Source organism: Spermophilus citellus (genome assembly GCF_964194105.1).
Source record: "Spermophilus citellus genome assembly, chromosome: 7".
NCBI lineage: Eukaryota > Metazoa > Chordata > Mammalia > Rodentia > Sciuridae > Spermophilus > Spermophilus citellus.
The window spans coordinates 57,055,330-57,076,830 of NC_138188.1; the positions used below are offsets into that span (position 1 = coordinate 57,055,330).

The window sequence follows — 21,501 nt, forward strand, 5'->3', positions numbered from 1 at the left end:
TAATGTTACTACCCTTTGATCAATAGGTGAAGATTCTTTTTTATTACTATAGTTATGTGCAGTGAGGAAGGAGATAAAGTTTCATCTCTCTTCCAGACTGAAAGTGAAAAGACCTGGGATACTTGATTCAGGGTCAGGACTCCCTTCTGGCTGAATGGATAAGAAAATGAACAAGTCCAACAATTATAAAAATCCAGGTGGTAACATGAACTGTGAGGGGAGCTTGCAAGAGAAGTGGTGTCTGGGCTTGCTCAAAAAGTTTATTGTTGTTTTCTGCTCTGGGGAATAGGAGTGGTAGAAAGTTAGGTAATTGTGATGCAAGATGAGTTGCCGGTAATTTAGGATGGTGGCATCTACCTTGGGAGTATTGCAGAAGAAGTGATCTTGCAGTTCCTCCTCTGCCAAAAAAAAAAAAAAAAAAAAAAGGAGTACGTCACATTATTAGACTTTTTCTGTCAGGGATTTCCTTTTCTAAAAATTAGGTTCCCTCCTGGGTTAAAAAAAAAAGGCAGGGGGCTAACATGTTTTAGGTGACATTTACTTATACAACATTAGAATCAGGAACTAAAAAATTAGGACCAGCAATTAATTTGTGGCTAACTCTTTCCCAACTCATTTTGAAATTCTATATCAATTACCCAGCTGTTTCTGTGCTTCACATTCAGAAGTTGAAATCTGAGAAGTGAGTGATAAAAGTTTTCTGCCTATTGAGGAGATGCTCTCTCTAAAAAGAGACTATGCTTGTATTCAGAAGTAGCTTTCTTTGAAAATAACTCAGTATAACTTATGCAAATACAAGCCTTCCTTTAGTTAAGTAATTCACTTATTAAAAGGAAAAAGAAAAAAGAAAAAAAGAATGGCAGTGATTTCCTTCTGAATAGTACAGTACAGAACAGGAAGATAAAGAAGAGTAAGTTTACAAGGAAGACGAATAAGCACTGCTCAGTTGTTTTAGGTCAGCCTCAGCAGTGAGTGCTCACATTGGTAGTATGTATCCATGATGTAATCTCATGAAAATGGCTTCCTACCTCTACAGTCTTTCTGTAAATAACCCACAGGACTAATCATTAAAAAAATAATAAATAAATAAATAAATAAGTTCCAGTAGAAGATACATGACCAGCACTCCTCAAAATTCTCAGTCATCAAAAACAAAAAACAACCCCCCCCCAAAAAAAAAAGTGTGAAAAATGGTCACAGCTCAGAGGAGCTCAAGGAAATATAATGACTAATTGTAATGTGGTGCCCCAGATGGAGTCCTGCATCAGAAAAATGATATTAGGTAAAAACTAAGGAAATCTGAGTAAAGTAGGGAATTTAGTTAATAATAGTGTATCACTATTGTCTCATCAGTTGTAACAAATATAACGTACTGAGGTAAGATTTGAATAGGGGAAATTAGGTTTAGGATATGTGGGAACTCTCTGTAGCATCTTCTTGATTTTTCTGAAAATTGTTCTAAAAAATTAAGATTGTTCTAAAAAATTAAGTCTATTTTAAAATTTCAAAGAAAAAGAATCAAGAAGTTCTTGAAAGGTCTGGAGTTATCTTTGTTCTAAACTCTAGTGAATTTTGCTTATGTTAGTTATCTTTGCCTTATGAAAATCTTTTCCCAATAACTCTAGTAGGTAGGTTAAACAATTCCTCCTACAAGGGACTGGCTTTAAATATTTTAAAATATAATAGGAAAAAATGTAGTTTGCATTGTGATCCAGTGTATGTACATGATCATGTAACTGAAACAAACACTCTCTAAATAATACTATCTTTGAGATGGATGCTAATATTTTATGTTCTATTCTCTTCCATTATATTATTATAGTATATTCTACTCTATTCTGTTATTCTCTCTTTTCATTAAAAATATCCTAGTTGTGATATACCACATAGATTTCTTAGCCCACTGATTGCAACTTACAATTGGAAAACTATTTTAAGGACTTAACTCAAGAGCTAGCTTCTCTAAGATATCTCTGTACTGTTCAATAGAGCAGCCACTAGGCACATGTGGAAATTTAAATTTCAAGTGTGAATAGCATTTATGTAGAATATCTCCATTACTGCAGAAAGTTTTATTGTACTTTACTGCAGAATCTCTCCATCTCTTGGGCTAATGAAACAGCTTACCAACTTGTCTCCCTTTGAGATTACAATCTTCCATGCTGCTGTTATAATTAACTTTCTAAACATAGAGTTCATTTCTCTGCTTGAAAACCTCCAATAGTTCGCCATTCTTATGAAATGAAACATTTAAGGCCCTGAACAATTTGATTCCTTCACCTCTCCAGCTTCCTCTCTCAACTCTCATGCTAAATACCATTGATTCTAAATCTTCCATATTTTAGTTCTCACTCTTTTCTTTCCTAGAAATTCTCTTGTGCCCCTTCTCTGCCAAATAAAATCCTATATATTTTCAAGGCCCACTTCTTATATTGTCTCCACTACGAAAGATTCTCTGAAGACCCTCCCTGTCTGCCAAAGAAATATATTGCTTTCTACGTGTTACCATTGTAGCAACATTTCAACATTATACTGTATTAAAATTAGCTATGTACAACCGATTTCCCCACTAGCCTGTGAGGTCTTCAAACATGTGGAATGTGTAGCATTTAATTCTGCAGTATCTGGCAGGTAAGTTGGTTGATTGACTGACTGACTGAATAACCAAAAGTTGTAAGGTTATTGAGGGGAGAACCATACTTGGGCTTATTTAATAACTCAGGATGATGGGGGAGCCCATACAAGTTGCTTATGAATTCACATTGCCTGCTTTCAGGCAATGAGTTTAGACAGATTATTTTCTGCAAATTCAGTACCATCTGTCTTTTTGAAGGATGGAAGAGAGATAGTACTATTTTTTTTAAGAAACATATAACAAATGCTTTTTTAGTTTCTCATAATGTTAAAAGTTCATGGACTCTGTGGAGAATAAGAAACTCGTGTGAGGTGGATTTAAATCCCTCTAATGTGGTTTTTACAAGTGCTTATCCTAACTGAGTAATAATTTAAGATTAGCAGGTAGAAAGTGGTTCTAAAGGAAGTAATCCCAGGCTGGAGCACTGGGAGAACTGAACACATTGCAGCTTTCTCATCTCATAATGTATCTTTGTAAGAATTAGGCACAACAGGAGCTTGCTGGTTTTTTAGTGTCTGTATATCTGGCTCTAATTTTTCTGTTGGTGACCCCAATGTTTTTGATGCCCTACAGAAAGTTCCTTTCCTTTTCTTCTCCTTGCTCTTTTTCTATTTATTTATCTATTTTACTTCATATCCTTGGGCATGTTGTGAGATCTTTCTGTGTCATAGTTTCTCCACATGTAAAAGATAATTGATAATTGAAGATAGTTGATAATTGCCTGTAAGTCTGTCTCAGTGATGTGGTAAGGAGTGTAGGGATGGGTTTTGGCTCTGAAAGTGATAATAAGAGTAATAGCAACTGCAGTGTCTTATATTGGTGGAGGAGCCTTAAACTGTTTGAACGACTTTGCTAAATTATAGACTCAGAGAGTTTTTGTGGACTATCCTATAATGGTTACTTCAACATGGAGTGGTTTGTCTAATCTATAGGGAAAAACAAAACAAACAAACAAACAAACCCCCCCAAAAAGCCCAGCCCTGTTTGTGTTTGCTAATTGAATTGCCCAGTATATTAAATATAAATAAATAACTCAAAGCATATATATAGCCATTATTGCAAACCACGACTTAAAAGGCATTGCAATCTCTAAAGAAATTTTCAAAAGTGTCTTGGGCAGGGCCACTACATTCTGTTGTGTGGGCTATGCACTGCACAACCTTATGTGATGGTTCTTGTCCTGGGGGGCCTAATACAAGCTGGTTATTCATGTAAGCACAATCTGATTCACAGAGATAAAGACCCTTCCTTCCTTCTTTCTTTCTTTTCTTCCTTCCTTCCTTCCTTCTTTTCTCCTTCCCTTCCTCTCTCCCTTCCTCCCTTTTCTAGTAGAGATTGAACCCAGGGCTTTACCACTGAGCTACAATCCCTAGCCCAAGACTCAATTTCTTATCAGAGACACAAATATGGTTTATATTTGTATGGCAGATATATGCCATGTATGACTCATGGCAGCATCTCATAATGTATCTTTGTAAGAATTAGGCACAACAGGAGCTTGCTGGCTTTTTAGTATCTGTATATCTGGCTCTAATTTTTCTGTTGGTGACCCCAGTGTTTTTCATGCCCTACAGAAAGTTCCATCTTTCATCCTTCCTAATATCTTCTGGGAATTCCCTTTCCAGGTTAGGGTGCTCTCCAGCCTTCCTTTGGCAACTAGTTTCTCATGTTGACAGAAGAGTGAATACTTGAAGTCAGACTAGAGAGCTAAAAAGACAAAGTAAATTTGTGATGATCAAAGCCAAGAAACAAAATTAAACAACCATGGGACAATTAAGGGACTTTCTTTACACTTTCAGGAGGAGTGGGATAATTCTATGGATTCCCCAGAGAGGAAGAAACCATTGTAAGTCAAAGGTATGTATTGCTTTTAGGCAACTCAGTTACTCTAATTAAATTTTGTAACCTTGTACTTAAATTGAGTTGCTATTATTAGAAGTGAGTTCATTATTAGTAAAATAATATATTAAATGGAAAAAAATTTACCAACAATGTAGCTAAGTTTTTGGCATAGAGTGTTTTGTGGCATGTGAACTAAACTTACTGCCTCTAATTTTCATTAACACTAACAAAAGCAGAATAGAAAACACGGTTTTCCAGTCAATCAAGGGATGCCATTATGTGATAAGACCAGTGTCGAGTAACTGTGATTTCAAAATAGACTTTGGTTTTTGGCATATTCTGGCAGACTCCAGAGGAATTTATGAATGAAGGACTTCTGGCTAGGAAAGAAAATTTGGAATTTGACTTTAATGATTATAATAATTTAGGACTTACTAAATTCAACTGGTTCTGTTTTAATGTTATGTGGTTTTCAAAAGGTTTGTTTTGAAACTAAAATGAGTAGCAAGTATATAGAGACTGAGATGTTATGAATGGAAAGAGAATTTTGTAATGGGATGGAGGACAATAGAGTTTGTCTTGTTTCTGATATCCTTTCATGTACTACATAGAAACAGAGCAGTGTCCTTGTTTACTTCTGAAAGTACTGGAATGGAGGGTGGGCATCTGGGCAAAGGTTTAGCCAAAATGTGTTTCTTAAGACAATCTTCTTGATTACAATTAAAAAAAACTGTTATTCTATGGGGCTGGGTTGTGGCTCAGTGGTAGCGCGCTCACCTAGCATGCATGAGGCACTGGGTTCGATCTTCAGCACCACATAAAAACAAAATAATGTGTCTGCCTAAAACTAAAGATACATAAATAAATAAATGTTAAAAAAACCCTGTTATTCCATAAAGAAGAAAAGAGGAAAGTGTATAACTTCTGAGTAACTTTTCATTTCTGAAGACATTGTGTCCAAAGGTTGCCAAATTGCTTTTAGAGGTAAAACAATGAACAAAACTACAATACTATCATGAATTTAAGTCACTTGAAGTTATTTTTGAAAAGTCATTAAATCTAAATTCAAAGAAGCATAATTGTAGTAGTCAAAAGGTAGAAGCAACCCAAATATCCTCCATAAAATGAATCAATAAAGGATGAGATCACACACACACACACACACACACACACATACACACACACAGAGGAATATATTCAACCTTGAAAAAGAAGGAAATTCCATCACATGTTACAACATGGATAAATCTTATTGAAGTGAAATAAACTACTCACAAAAGAAAAATGCTATGTGACTTTACTTTCATGAGGTATCGAGAGTTGCTAAACCCATGGACACAGAAAGTAGAATGGTGGTTACCTGGGGCTGAGTTTGGGGAAATATAGAGTTGTCATTTAATAGGATGGAATTTGGGTTCTGCACAACGATGAAGTTCTAGAGACTGGTTGCACAGCAATGCGAATATACTTAACACTCCTGAACTGTACACCTGGAGATGGTTAAGATGGCAAATTTTATGCTATATGTTTTTTTTTTAAATGTCAATGAATAAATCCTAACATCAAGAAGGCCATAAATTTAAAAATAAACTTTAAAATAGTCTGAGCAACATTTCAAAAAAAGAGTCATGAACATTGAGAGTCTCAAGCTGAAGTGGAGCATTACAAGATTAATGAAATCACGTGGATATGCCATCCACAGCTGATTAAACACTCCCAAAGTCTTCAATAATAGTTGTCAAGTCCCAATTGGGGTTCCTTTCTTGGCTGTCAGAAGGTGAGGAAAACTCAAAACTGTAAAACTCCATAGAACCTTCTGAGAAGAGTTGACATGTTTACGTTTATTTTTGGCATAAGAGAAATTTTAGTAACTGTATCTCCTACATTGTACATTCTTAAATAGGAATGTACATTCTAAAATAGGCTCCTCTGCTTTTGAAAAGTGGGTTCCTCAGATCTCAACACCTAGAGCACTTAATCTTTCAGCTCAAGCTATTGTCCATCCTACTATCCTCGCAAATCCCTTACCAGCTGAGCGTCAGGACACTTCTGCCCTTTTCTTCTTTTCCCCAGCTCTTCCATTGCCATCAAACCCAGACTTACGTCAAGAACCCAGTTACTGTTTGTTTCCAAGGACTCTGTCTGTCTTAGTAGCTAGAAACTTGACCATGAAAAATAAAGCCTTTACCTCATCCTTACCAATCATTATTACAATTGAGGACTCTTCAGAAGCTGAACGATTATCCAAGGAACAATTTGAGGGTGAAGGCACATTATTGCAATATCGATTTGTCAAGAGTATAGTCACTCAACACTAGTTACAAGAGTTCTGCGAAAGGGAAACTGATTGTGTAGGTAGCTGGTCAGTTGAGACCTTTCCAGTAAGATTTTCTATACTGATAGTGTGTTTTCTTTGGACATTTTTTTTTTTTTTTTGGCAGAGGTAATACTGAACAGGTGTGCTTATAAAACATTTTTTTATTTTTGCTTTCTGGTCTCTTCCCCCACCTCCCTCTTCCCCTGCTTCTTCTTTTGCCTTCTTTATTTCTTATTACATAGTCTGGAAAGCTTTGGAGAATGAGTTCAGTGATTTTCTTATTATGGTGGAAAGCAACATTGAATTTTCATAGATTTGATTTTTGCTCCAGTAATGATATATCCTGCTGCCCTCACACTGCCCTTGGTGACCCAAGTTTGCATCTCAGTTGTTACTGCTTTTTAGAAAGTAGAGTAATAAATGGAAAGCCAGGCTGACTCCAAAGGTCATGGTGATAGACACAGTGCTGTTGAGGTTCTCTCTCAGCCAATCCCCAGACAGTTCCTGGTTACATTGGTGACACTGTGGGGTGAAGGTGAGAAGGGAAAAAGGCAGGAATTTATAAATTAGGCCAAAACATCTTGCTGCTTTTAGACAACAGAATTATACTAATTAGATTTTTATAGTTTTGTACTGAGAAGTGAGTTATTGAAAAGATATATAAAAAAGAAGTCTTGCTAATAATTTAGCCAGTGTCTTTCTCTTTTTCCTGGGGAGAGCAGTGTGGATTATCAATGCAGCTTTACCCTCCTCCTTGAGTTCCCCAGTGTGTGGCTGTTTACATTTTCCTAGTGAAAAGGGGAAGGCTAGTGAGCTCAAGTTTTTTCTTCTTTAAAATAGTTAACAATTATTCATTTCCAAAGAACTCTGTTGATTCTCAGAGAAATGTGATGAAGGCTAAGGACAACTGGGCATTTAAAAAATATATGTATTTTCAATGAACATATTTTGTAGGTACTTTAACTATAAGCCTACACTGTGTAAGAGGAAGCATTCTACTCTCTGAAGAAATGTGGGTTTGATGTCAGGAAAAATACCAGAAGAATCTCTCCCAGACTTAAACATATTTGGATTAAAGATATTGTAGTAGGGTGGATGGTGGCCACCAAAGAGATATGTCTATGTCCTGAAAGCAGCAAATGTGACTTTATGTAGAAGGAGGGTCTAAAAATGTAATTAAGGATCTTGACCAGAGCGTATCCTGGATTACCCAGGTTGGCTTTAAATCTAATGATGACCGTCCTAGAAGAGACACAGAGAGAGGGCCATGTGAAGACAGAGTCAGAGTCATGCCACTACAAGCCAAGGAACTAGTGAAGCTGCCATAAGCTGGCAAGGAAGAATTCTCCCAATGGCCTTTGGAGGAAGCACAACCCTGCCAACACCTTGATTTCAGGCTTCTGCTTCCAGAACTGTCATCTTGGAGTCCAGTGCGCAGGCTGTGCCTAGAGTCTTAAATCATGCCTATTTCAAAGGTGAAGGAATTAATGTCCAAGGTCTTGTGGTGGTCACATGGGAACTGGAAGAGAATCCTGCTGAGGGCTGGAGTGGTAGAGTGGTTGCATACTTGGGTACTAGGTCTTGTCTGGGGTTGAATGCTACCCTCTGTCCTTACAAACTGTGTTGCCCTTGCTAAGGTACCCAACTGCTCTTAACCTCCTTTTCTTTAATTGGAAAACAGAAATGATAATAGAACTTTACATACACTTTCTGGGAAAATTGTAAAGGATAAAAAATTTAGACTGGGCATAGTATGCATGCCTATAATCCCAGTTACTCAGGAGGCTGAGGTAGGAGGATTGTCAAATTTGAGGCCAGCCTGGGCAATTTAGCAAGACTCTGTCTCATAAATAAATAAATAAATAAATAAATAAATAAATAAATAAAGGCTGGTTTGAAGAGTTCAATCTCCAGTACCAACAACAACAACAACAAAAAGGAAGAGGTAAATGAATATTAGCTATTATGATTATGACTGCCTTATACTGATACATGATTGCCAGGTTAGGAAGACCAGACAAAGAATAAAAGAGAATGAGATAATTTTCTAAGGTAGAGCATGTGACCTTTATCACCTACTAAATCAGAAGCCAGGTTTGGAAAGATTATTCTTGAGAATGTTCAATTTGGGCATGGCAGCCAGAAGGGAGAACAGAGGCCTCAGCTACCTCTATAACCTCTGTTATTTGCTGAGCACCTCACATGTGCAACTAACTATTCTGAGCATTTTCAATGAACTACTTCATTTCAAAGATGAGGAAACCGAGGCATGAAAAGTTTTGTGCCTTGCTTATTTTCAGAAGCCAAGTTGGAAACCACATTGGGAGGCTATCTAGGATTCTCTTGCTCCAAAGTGTTCCTTCTGTCCCATCAACTATCCCTAACAAATGCTAAGCTTCCAACAAGTATTTTTTTTGAATAGGCAAAATCAAGCTTCATTATCAATACCTTTATAGTAATACTGGAGTTCCTCATAACATTGTAAAATAAGGAAATGGAGATTTCAGCACCATAAATCTTCTGAAACATCATAGCAAAAAGGAAAGGTTTAGGGAACAACCATTTACAAGATAAATCTATTTCTCTTTGTCCACATTTTTACCCCTTTTCCACTAGCTGATAGGGTGCCCTTACTGTAGATGAAATAAGAGTGGGCAGACAGCTGCCAGGCATGGTGGTACACCCTGTAATCCCAAGTGACTATGGAGACTGAGGCAGGAGGAGTGCAAGATCAAGGCCAGCCTGGGCAATTCAGTGAGACCTCATCTCAAAACAGAAAATAAGGGCTGGGACGTACCTCTGTGGTAGAGCACCTCTGTGTTCAATCCCCAGTATCACATAAAAATATTAATAATAATAAAGAAAAGTGGGCAGGCAGCTAGTGAGCTAGTGGTGGTCTAGGTTTCTTATCATTCTACTTCTTGTTCTTTCTAAAGAATTAGAATAAACAAAACAAAAAAACTAGAAAGAAAATAAAATGTCCTGATATGAACACTGACCATCCTTACTGTTTTAGTTAACATTTTTGCAAGAGAATGCATTCATTTTACTGTACTTTTCTCTCAAATTGTCCTACTTAGTTAATTAAATGCTTATTTAAACACATATTCTTCTCTGGTACCAAAGGCCTTCCAGGATAAGAAGCTGTTCCATCTAAATAAAAGATGAAGGATGTCGAAACAAGAGCAGTCTTTAAAAGCAGACCCATAAATAAGGCAGTAGCTGGTGCTATGTGATTCTTGCCTTGGCACTTGTGCTGGGATTGGCTTCTAGGTCAAGGGATTCTTCACCCAGAGGCCAAGGACTTGGTTGGGGGAGGGTGGCATGTATGAAACCCCAGCAATTTATACAAAGTTTGCATTGATGAACATTTTTCTGCATGTTTCAAAGGACACTTTGAAATTCATGTCTGTAAGCTGAGAACCAGTATTTTGAAGCCTTGTTCTAAAGCTGATCGCCACATTTTGCTCCTTTATATCCTCGTCAGTGCCAATATAATGCCCAGTATATTATACATGTTTGTTGGTAGCTTACAAGAGAACTAGAAGCTTCATCTTGTTAAAAATGTCATTTCATAGTCAAAAGGGTCGGATTTCTAAAAGCGAGATTCCATGATATAGAGGAGTTTACCTTCTCAGGAGCAGCCAGGTCTGGTTCTCAGCTTTTCTCCTCTTTGGATTGATCCTGTGAAGGTTACTTCTCCTCTCTGGGTTACTGTTTCTTCATCTGTGAAATAAAGATTTAAAAAAATAAAGATGCCTTCAAACTTTAAAAACAATTCTGTTCCAAGTAAAATATCATTAAACCATTGGGCCAGATAATCTCCCACAAGAGTCTAGAATGTATTATAAAAAAAAGAGATAAGCTGGCCTTACTTTAAAAATCATTTTTAGAGAAGTCACCAGCCAATGCCATGTCCTAACTAAGGACATGGCATTGGCTGGTGATTTCCCAGTTGTAGTCTGAGAAGTATAAGATGTCACAGGTTCCGGGTTGAAGGGAGGCCCAAGGGAGGCCTACAAGAGAGAGTCTGTAAACACCCTCTCCCTACTTCTGTCAGGACCGCCTGCTTTCTTACTCTACATAGTGCATTTGGCTTCTGGGTTTATTTGTAGAAAATATTTCTTGATTGTAATTGTCTATATTAATGTCATGTGACAAAAGAAGGAAAAAGAGAACTGGGTGTGATGGTGCACACCTGTAATCCTAGCAGTTTGGGAAGCTGAGGCAAGAGGATTGCAAGGTCAAAGCCAACCTCAGCAATTTATCGAGGCCCTAAACAGGTTAGAGAGACCCTGCCTCAGAATTAAAAAAAAAAAAAAATTAAAAAAATATAAAAGGCTGGGGATGTGGCTCAATGGTTAAGCACCTCTGGGTTTAACCCTCAGTACTGGAAAAAAAAAAAAAAAGGCAAAAGCGATTAGGTAAATTTTTGCATTTAAAAATCTGTCCTTGGGGACTGGGGGCATAGCTCAGTGGTAGCATATGTGCAAAGGCCCTGTGTTCAATCCCCAGCATCAAAAATAAATAAGAAAAAATTAATAAAAATCTCTTTGAAAACTCACTGGAAACAGAAGCCCTAAGTCTTGTTTCCTATTTGGTCATTTATTAGCTCTTTCACATCAGGCAGGTCATATAGTTTTTTTTTTTTTTTTTTTTTAAGTCTTCCTCTTCACATGTAGTACAATAATTGCATTGGTAATTGGGATAATTAAAAGAGATAACATTAGGGAAAGTGTTTTGTAATTGACGAGGCACCATAAAGATGGTTAATGATTCTTCAATAGTGTGCCCAGGGCTTGACATTTTTCTTAACCATTATAGCAATTGTTTTCCCCACTTGAATTAAGTCATAGAGAGCATGGATGATCAAATTTGCAGATGACTTCAGGTTATGGGACAGAAGTATCAGAGACAGAAGTCTGCAGTGTTCAAGAACATCTAAGGGTAAAACTTGGAGAAAAAGAAAAGGTCTTGTTCTTTAGTCCAAAAAATTAATTGCTCAAGACTAAGATGGGGGGAAAATTTGGCTTCAGCAGTTCAAGTAAAAAAAAAAGATAAGGAATTTTTCTGGAATTCAAGTTTATGATGAGCCAACAGTCTTGTGCTATGATTGATAAGTAAATAAATAGGTGATTCAATATGCTTGGAGAAGGCCTAGAAGGTTTCATATGGGAAGCTTTGAAACAATTTCAGGGGAGGAACCTGAGGACTTAAAAGACCCAATGTTCTCAAATAAAGTTACAGACTCTCATGGAGGAGGTTTAGAGTTCGTTCATTGTCGTCAGAGGTGAATCTCAGAAAAAAAATTAGACAATAATTGTTGCCTATAGAAGGATCGGGGTGTAGCTCAGTGGTAGCATGGTTGTCTGGCATGTGCCAGGCCCTGGGCTCAATCCCTAAACCCACTAAATAAATAAATAATAAAGGAATGGGTTTGTTGGAGAGACACTGAAAGCTTCATTAGGAAAATAGTTCAAATAGAGACTAGATAAGGCTTTCCTGCGGCTTGCCATGAATCAGGAGGAAGATTTAAAAAATTTTTTACCAACTTCAAGATCATATTTCTACAGTAAAATTAAGTGTCTCATGGGAAGGATAGTTCAATTTATTAAAAGCTTTTTTTGTTTTGCCTTACTAAAAGGGTGTGGATTTTGAAATTGGCAAACTGGAACTTGCTCTTGTGTGATTTTCAAGATGCTATCTAACCTTTCTGAACATCATCAGTTATGTCATCAGTAATCTGGAGGTGACTCATTGTCTCTGCACTGTTGTAAAGAGGAAGCCACACAACATTGGCAAAGGATGTTTAATTGTGCCTGATCTAAGTAAGGACTCAGAGATAGTAATTTTTTATCCCAATTATTATGTTTCTCCTATTTTTTTCATGTATTTTATTTCCTCCCCACCCCTGATAAGAGATTCTCAATAGGTGACTATTGAACCCCTCAGAGACATGATGTAAGTGAGTAAAGTGGTGACTTTCATGAGTCTGGAAGGAGCAATTTACTTGGAAGAAGTTAGTAGGTCAGATGGTACAGAATCTTGTTTCATGTCTGCACCATGTTTGTTTCTTCCTAAATGGAGGGAACCTGTAGAACCACTTTTTTTTTGTTTTAATTATAACCTGATTTTCTTGCCCATCAAAACCAGAACTGGGCCAACCTGTTTCATTTTCTTCTTAGTTCAGAATTTTAGGCAATAAAACACCCTATTAAAATGTTAAAGCCCAATTTCACAACTGTGTAGCAGATGTGGTATCTGTAGTCTCAAAGGAGTGAGAAGGGGAGGTAATTGGAGTACTGTGGTGAGTAATGTCTTCTTTCTAGGCCTCCTTTTTCTGGCCCTAAGTTAGTAAATTATTCTTCAATAATAAGTTAATAAAGGAGGAGCAGTTTGCTATTTTTGGGAGATAAAAACACATGGGATCCTATTCTCTCCTGCCCAATATTAAATGAGACTCTTCTACCCTAGATGCACTGTGTGAGAGTTAGTGTGCTAGGCTTTTATTTATTTATAAATTTTGTGTTTACTATAGTTGTAGGCAATATGCTTAGCTTAAGAGCTTTTAGGAGAGAACAAATATGAAATTTTTAGGAAAAAACACTTCTTTATCATTTAACCTTACCAAAGAGATATAGGTCTTCATTATGTGACAAATAATGCTTCTCCCTCAACAGTAATACTTTAAAAAATTACTCTATTTAATAAGACTTTCACAACTGACAAATATTAAATTTTATATATAACTTCAATATTAGTGAAGGTAGGTAAAATAAAGATAGTAGATAAGTTGGAAGAGTTTGTTGACAACTTTAAGAGAAATTTTGTTGCTATACAAATAGTCTTTGGTTTTAAGCAAAAGGAAGAATGTGCTTTTTTATTAATGTTCTTGACCACTGTTGAAACCATATTTGCTGTTATGAAAATAAAATATCCCCCTGAAATGTCCCAATAAAAACTTATAAAATAATAATATAAAAAATAGACATCCATGATTTTACCATCTTAAAAATGTGTATGTATAGTTAGCATTTGGATTTTTCTTTGCATTTTAAACATTTGATTGTAATCATAGTATGTGTTTAATTCTGTATTCTGATCTTTAAAAAATTAATTGTTATATAGTTTTTTTAAAATCACCTTTCTAATGATTGCATTAGCCTAATTTTAAGTTACCAAGATTTATTCAATGCTTACCACAAATATTTGTTGAGCTGGACCATGCTAGGCACTGACAAATACCTATGCAGACTAGGGAGAATGGCAGAAGATGGAGCATATAGTGTATGAAAAAAATTGAAATCTTGGTACCCTAGAATCGAGCACTTAGGTGTGTTGTTCATTTGGTTGCTAATTATCAGCTGAGGCAGGTAAGGGAATATGTCTATGTATTTGTGTAGATACTATGCCAGGTTTAAATCTATTAAAGTTAAAATAGCTTTTTAAAAATTCTCTTTCCAAACAGATATGTAGTGGTCAAGTCCTAGTGATAACAACAGAAAATTTTGAGACAAAAGAAAGTTTCTTCCTAGTCAATCAGAAGAGCTTCCATTTATTGTGGACCTGGGCATGTATGCCAGGATCAATTCTGGATACTGACACACTTTCTGTCATATCTGTTGCTGCCAACTTGAGCTCCCAGAGCCATCAGAAGCTTCAGTCTGAGTAATTTATTATTATTATTATTATTATTATTATTATTATTATTATTATTATTTTAGTAAGACATTCCCTATAGCATACCTTTACCTTTAGCTAGGGAGGAACCTAAGGGTATTGTCTCTGACAGAAGTATAGGGAAGCATTAAAGGTACTAGATTTTCATAGGTTGACCACAGGTTAGCTTTTCATGTCATTTAGAAGGTAATAGATGGGTCTATATAAGGAGTCACATGATAATTCTGACTAAAGGTCTTACACAGGGAAGATTATTAGATTTTCAAAAGAAACAAGAAGGCAATTTAATACCTTTAGTTTTGGATAAGTCTCAATTTCAAATAGGATTTGTTTTCCCTTCACTTTCTTCTACATCAGTGAACATTCACTGACGTTTATTGGGCATGACATTCTATGAGGCACAGTGAGTATGTTCCAGAACTTAAGCACGAATTGGTGCTTAGTATATCCATGGGGGCGGGGGATAGATGTGAGAGCAATCAGGGTTTTATTGCCCCAGAAAAGTTGCTTTGGACATATCATCTTGAGTTTTTTCCTTTCTTGTCCTTTTAATTTTCTTGTTCAATATTCTGCTTTTATTTATTCCCCAAATTTCTTTTAATCTTTTCACAGATCTTGAACCCAATGTGATGACTTTAGCTTAGAATTACTGACATCCCTTTGATCTTATAATGGAGCTGAAAGAGCTGAGATGTAATACTTGAATAGCAAATTGTCACCCTGGAAGCTGTTATTCTATACTGATAATAGTGTAGATATTTATTGAGCCATTTATGTTCCAGAACTTTGCAAGGCACTTTGTAGGTATTTCCTCATGTAGTCCACTTAAAAGAAGGATCATTTCCATACTTACTTTATCAATAAAGAAACTGAGGCATTGGGAAATTTTTTTAAATGCCCCAAAGTTTCATAATAAATACAGAGCACACATCGTTAACAATCTGCCAGGCTGCTTTTCTCTGCAAAGAATTCTGACCACAACCTGGCAGATCATCCATCTGTCTGTCTATCTGTTTATCTTTTCATCTCTCCATCCATCCATCCATCCATCCATCCATCCATCCATCCAGATACTTGGACATCTAGCCATTCAATCAAGTATTCAGCAAAGATGATGGAGGGATATAAATTTTAGTAAAACAGACCGTCACTGTCCTCAGGCCACTTTCTAGAGGAGAAAGGATAATTAAGTGGGCATCCCTGTATAGTTAGTGCCATGACAGGGAATTTCTGGGTACTCTGAGGGCATAGAAGAAGGCTTGTATAGAAGAAGGAGGTGTCAGGACCAGGATAGCAGGTTAGAGAGTTTTTACTCATCCCCATCTTCTTCAGCTATTTTGTAGCAAGGGCATATTATGTAACCTCTAAAAAAAAGTCTTTGGAACTCAATCTTTTGTCTTGTTCCCCCAGTGTCTGGCACATAGCTGCTTATTTAAAATTTGTTGAATAAATGAATGAGAATCCTACTGCTCCACTGTAACAGTGGGTCTTTTGACTTCTTCTATTTTTGCTTTGAACATTCTTAAGCACTTCTCTTCCAGCCTTGAAATGAATACTCCCTTTGGACTTAAAACGTAGTCCCTGCTTCTTTTAAGCCATTATCTAAAAAACTGTATTCCAGGAAAGCGGCCACACCCATTATATTTTACTAGGACAAGGCCTCGTTGGGTACCTTTTAAATCAGGTGCCGAGTAGAAACTCTGGGGCCATCTGGTGAAGTGGAGAGTCTCTGGTTGCTTTTCTCCCTCATTCCCCACTCCATTTGTTCTGCTCACTCTGTAGTTCTGAAAGATTTGTTCTCCTTTCACCTTTCCCACGTGGCTCTTACATTTTTCTTCTCAATTTCTCTCTCATTCTCAAAAGATGTTAGCTTTGGAGAATCAGATTTTAATTGTTTACACACAATCCCTTGGAAGACTCCAAGAATCCATGGAAAAGTTGGAGAAAAAGGCCAAAAGGAAACTGAAAGCCTAGACTGATTTCCCTGAGTGAGAATATTTGTTCTCATGAGGTAGTCTTTTATTTAGGTTGTAATTCTTCAGAGCAGGTGTTAGGTAGGCTAGGGCTTCCTTGTGTCTGCTTGGAATGTTTTGGAGATAACATTATGTTTTACTTAATGAAACCATGGGATATCTAGGGAGAAAAATAATGCTGGAAGTTGAAGCCAATGGGAAGGGAACACTGAAGCTTTGGGGGAAGACAGAAGTTCATTTGGAAGTGGCAATCCTTGTCGCCTGAGACACAGAGGCCAGGTTTGTGCATGATCTTCACATTAGATTATTATAGAATTTTATTTTCTAGCCTGATTCCACAGTTCAAAATTGTACCTCATTCTCTTTTCTCTTTTATTGGTTCCAGAGTTCTTATTTCTTTCTCATATACTTATATTCACTTATTATTATTATTATTATTATTATTATTATTATTATTATTGATGTCTGAAGCCTCTGCTCTCATTTAAGTTCCTTCAAGTAAGGAGTTTTTGTCTATTATATGTATATTACATACCCAGGGCCTAAAACTATCCTGGTACAGTGTAGATAAGCAATAAATATTTGTTAAATAAATAAATTATTAATCCCCACGATGAAGGCAATATCAGCATGGTACACTCTTCAGAGCATAGGTATAGAAGGATAAGCCTGAGCTGGTGAGAATGGAAAACCCTTGAAGTTTCCTGAAGTAGGTAGACTGAATCCCTAAAGCTAAGGGCATGGTTTGATTCAGTTTACTCCTAACTATTCTGCAAACATGCTTCCCACCTCCGTGGGACTCTGAGATATACTGACTTTATACTGCTATTTCTGAACAAAGCCTTACCATCCAATTTGATGATTTTTAATGCAAGATCAGGAAGCTTGGGGAAACTCAAAACATAAGGGATGTACAGAAGAATGGATTAATTATTTAGAGGCTTCCCCTGTATTTGAGATTGTCATGATCACAGCAGATACTTTCCAGCAGGGACATGGCAAAGTGGATGCTCCCCTGGCTCTTCCAAGATTCCAGCTTTCAAGATCAATCTAGTGTAAGCAAAACTGGGCTCATTCGCATGGAAGATAAGTTCACTTTCTGCTGAGATTCAGGTAACTCACTCTCTCACACAACACAACGTGGGCCATAACAAACTCAACAATAGACTTAAAGAACTGATAAAGGACTAGAGTTTTCTAAAAGCAGGAGGAGCAACTGGCTTCACAGGTCCTAGATTAATATAATGAATGGGTGAGTCCAAAAAGATTTGACATTGCAAGCAAATTCTCTATAGGAATAAATTAATGACATCTGACTTATTTCCAAATAGAAGAAAACTTGGGCAGGTGTGTAAACATAAGCAAATCATATAGCTATGCAACACCTGTGCTACTTTTAATTATTTCATATATTTTAATGTGGCCCTTTGAGGGGAAAGAAATCCTCAAGTAACCTATTGGTCTAGTAGTGCACAAAGATTTATGAACTTCAAGTTTAAACTATTGGTCTAGTAGTACACACAGATTTATGAACTTCAAGTTATAAACTTATTTGTTCTTTTAATTTCCTGGACAAATTTTTAAAACTGCTTTATTGAGATATAATCTACCTAAACTCAATGGTTTTTAGTAGTATGGCATTCACAATTACACAAACCATCACCATAGTCGATCTTAGATCATTTGCATCATCCCCAAAACACACCCTGTACCCTTTAGTAGTCACTTCCCATTCTCCCCAACACTGGAGTGGGAGGAATCAAAACCACAATGAAATAACATTTTGAAGTGGTAAAAGTGGTATTTCATTGTGGTTTTGATTTTCTTTGGATTTCTCCCCCCTGGAGTGGGAGGAATCCCACTCTAGCCCTCGGCAATAAGTAATCTACTTTTTATCTCTATAGATTTACTGAATTTGAATGTGTTATGTAAATTAAATATACAATATGTGATCTTCCTTCACTTAGCATAATCTTTTCACTATTTATCTATGCAGCAGCATGAATCAGCTACATCTTTTTTATTGCTGAATAATATTCCATCGTTCCATTCCATACCACATTTCATTTATCTATTCATCACTCAATGGATGCTAGATGTGTTTCCACTTTCTGTCCTACTATGAATAATGCTGATGTGAGCATTTGTGTACTAGTAATTCTTGTATAGATACAACTTTTCAGTTCTCTTGCATATATGCTGGGGAGAGGAATTGCTGTGTTATTTGATAAATCTATGTGCAACTTTTTGAGGAACTACTGAACTATCTTCCACAGAAACTGTCATTTTACATTCCCACCAGCAATATATGACAGCTCATTTTCTTTACATTTTTTAAAAAATTTTTATTTTCCCCCCCTTGTACAAAGGGTTGAACCCATGCCCCTGTATATACTGGGCATGTGGTCTACCTTTGAGCTATATTCCTAGCCCCAATTTCTCTAACACTTGCTTTTACATATCTTTTTGATTATAACCATTCTGTTTGGTGTGAAGTGGTATTTAGTTGTGGTTTTGATTTTCATTTTCCTAACAACTAATGATAGTAAGGACCTTTTCATAAATTTATTGGCCATTTGTATATCTTCTTTAGGGAAATATTGATTTGAATCCTTCACCCATTTTAAAATGGGTTATTTGCCTTTCTGTTGTTGAGTTCTTTGTCTTCTGCTATAAGAGTGGGGTGGGAAGAAAGAAAGTCTCAGACTTCTTAGTTTGTCTTGCCTGAAATAAATATTGTGCAACACAACTGCCGAGAGGAATGCATATGGCCTGCTTCTCCTTGGGATGTACTGCAGTTCTAGGCTTGGTTCTAGGTTGTGAGAGAGCCCTGTGTTCTTGGCTCTACCTACCAGAGTAAAGCACCATCCAGCCAGGGTGGAGCACCTTCAAACCCAGCTGGAGGAGGATAGGGAAATGGGCTGACAATGGGCTCTGCTTCAGATGTTATAAATGCTTGTCTTTCTTACTGAAATGCTAGAGATTGTCTTGAATGGTTATTTCTTTATTTTCTATTTTCCCTCAGGCTAATGCTGAGATAATTTTTATCAGTTATTTTATAAGGAGTGGGTTCACATAGCTTTTCACACCACTATTCTGGAGATTGAGTCTCATTTTGATTCTTTTAAATGAAGATTCTGCTTCTTGTATACCTGGTGATCAAACAGATATAGTAGAAACAAAATTTGCTATAGAATGATAAAGGACAGTTTTTATAAAATATTTGAAAATTTATAAATAGCAGATTAGGAAAACCTATGGAAGTTGAGGACTTGTTGACTTTCAGCTTCATATACACTAAAGTTTTAAACTGTCTATGCATTTGGCTTGACAAACCATTCTTAATTTGTGGTTATTGAATAGTTGTAGAGAAGTATTTGAATAAGGAGACCATATGCATTTCATACTAAAGTTTGTTGGTGGTGGTCTAATGATCTACGTACAAAGTCATCATGGCTGTTGAAAGTCATGAACATGAAAGTTATCTTCACAAGCATAGGAATAATTAAGATGCATAAATTGAGTCATTAAAACTTCAAGATTGGGCTGGAGTTGTGGCTCAGCTGTAGAGCTCTCACCTAGCATGTGTGAGGTGCTGGGTTAGATCCTCAGCACCACATAAAAACAAATAAATAAAATAAAGGTATTGTGTCTACCTACAAATTAAAATATATATATATATATATATATGTATATATATATATATATATATATTAAAAAAAAATCAAGATTCATATAAAAATTTTAAAAACTCACAAAAATATCATGCATTTCTTAATTCTTGTTTAATTTAAAATAACTACTGCACCATAAAGTCTTTTATAAAAATGACCTTCCTCACTTCCCTGATGCATTTATTTGGACTTTGGAGACTAAGATGTAGATGTTACATTTAACAATTTCTCAAATGCTTTCTTTGAACATGGACTGGGCTCATCTGTGAATTGACAACCAGGTGAATGCCAGTTTAGTTGAAACCAGTCTAGAAACTTGTTCATATTTAAAACTCTTCTCTGTCTAGCCTCATCCCATTTTCCCACCCTAAGGCAAAGTTAACCATATAGTTCTTCCTGGGCTTTGAAGTTTGTTTACTTATGAATGCTTACTTATGCATCTTTGAGACAATATAATACTGCTTGAAAATCATAAGAAAAATGTTAAAATGCATTCCTTCTTGGAAATTCTTCACCGTTTGACAGTTGACTTGTTTGTGCTATTGCCTAAAGTAGCTTACTGGCCAAAAAAAAAAAAAAAAGTAGTATATAAGAGCATGAAACTAGAAAGATGAATATTTAAGAAGGAAACTGCACATCCCAAAGATATTTCCCTGAATCGTTACTAATGAATCAGGCAAAGATAAATAATGAAAACCATTTTATTTAGGCTGGGAAAGTTTCAGTATTAAAGTTTAGCTTCTGTTGAGTGACACATCTTAGTTGCCAACATAGTGAAAGGCAAGTGGAAAAACCCATTCGATTCTTAAAATCGTAATGATGTTAAATAATAAACTGATAAACTGCATTAAAACTCACTATTACGTCCCCGCTCCCCGCAATAAAGACAGAATTTCTATCCTACTAACTACTTTCCAGTCCAAGTAGATATTTTGGAAGATGCTTACCTCCCAGTCCCCAGTCGGGTGTACCTCCCTGCGGCTTTAGGTGAGCTTGGATGCTTTGGCTCCTCCCCAGCTGCTGCGAGCTTCCCTGTGCGCGGGGCGCCGCGGAGGCTCCAGGAGTTAGGTGTTCAGCCCCGCCCTCTGCACTATTGCTAAAACTCCAATTGTGCCAGACTGATTCCGGTGATTAATTATTGACAAAAGGAAAACACTCTTACGCAAACTTAGGTCCAACCGCACGGCTCCCAGCGACTCCTTCCAGAAGAGAATGCCGGTTGCACCACTCCCCTCCCCCCCTTGCTCTATGGTCCCAACTTCCCAAACGCTGCCACTCTGTCCTGGGAGATTAGGCTCGTCCTCGGAGGAATGCAACCCAGAGATTTCTACATTTTATAATTTGGTTTTCTGTAGCTCTTTCGCACTTCTCCCGGGACTA

General features: G+C 36.7%; 1 protein-coding gene across 2 annotated transcripts in view; it reads right to left on the minus strand.

Annotated features, from left to right (window-relative positions):
- Positions 1-21,261, minus strand: part of SPTSSB (serine palmitoyltransferase small subunit B) — a 28,030-nt gene extending 6,769 nt beyond the window's left edge. The window contains exons 1-3 of one of the 2 annotated variants that reach the window (XR_014023029.1): positions 21,069-21,261; positions 10,425-10,520; positions 7,095-7,316 (exon numbers count right to left, since the gene is read on the minus strand). The gene's annotated coding sequence lies outside the window, so the exon portion shown is untranslated. Of the gene's footprint in view, positions 1-7,094; positions 7,317-10,424; positions 10,521-21,068 lie in introns of those variants that run through there. The other variant, XM_081301836.1, reaches the window with a different exon arrangement.
- Between the last annotated feature and the right edge of the window lie 240 nt (positions 21,262-21,501).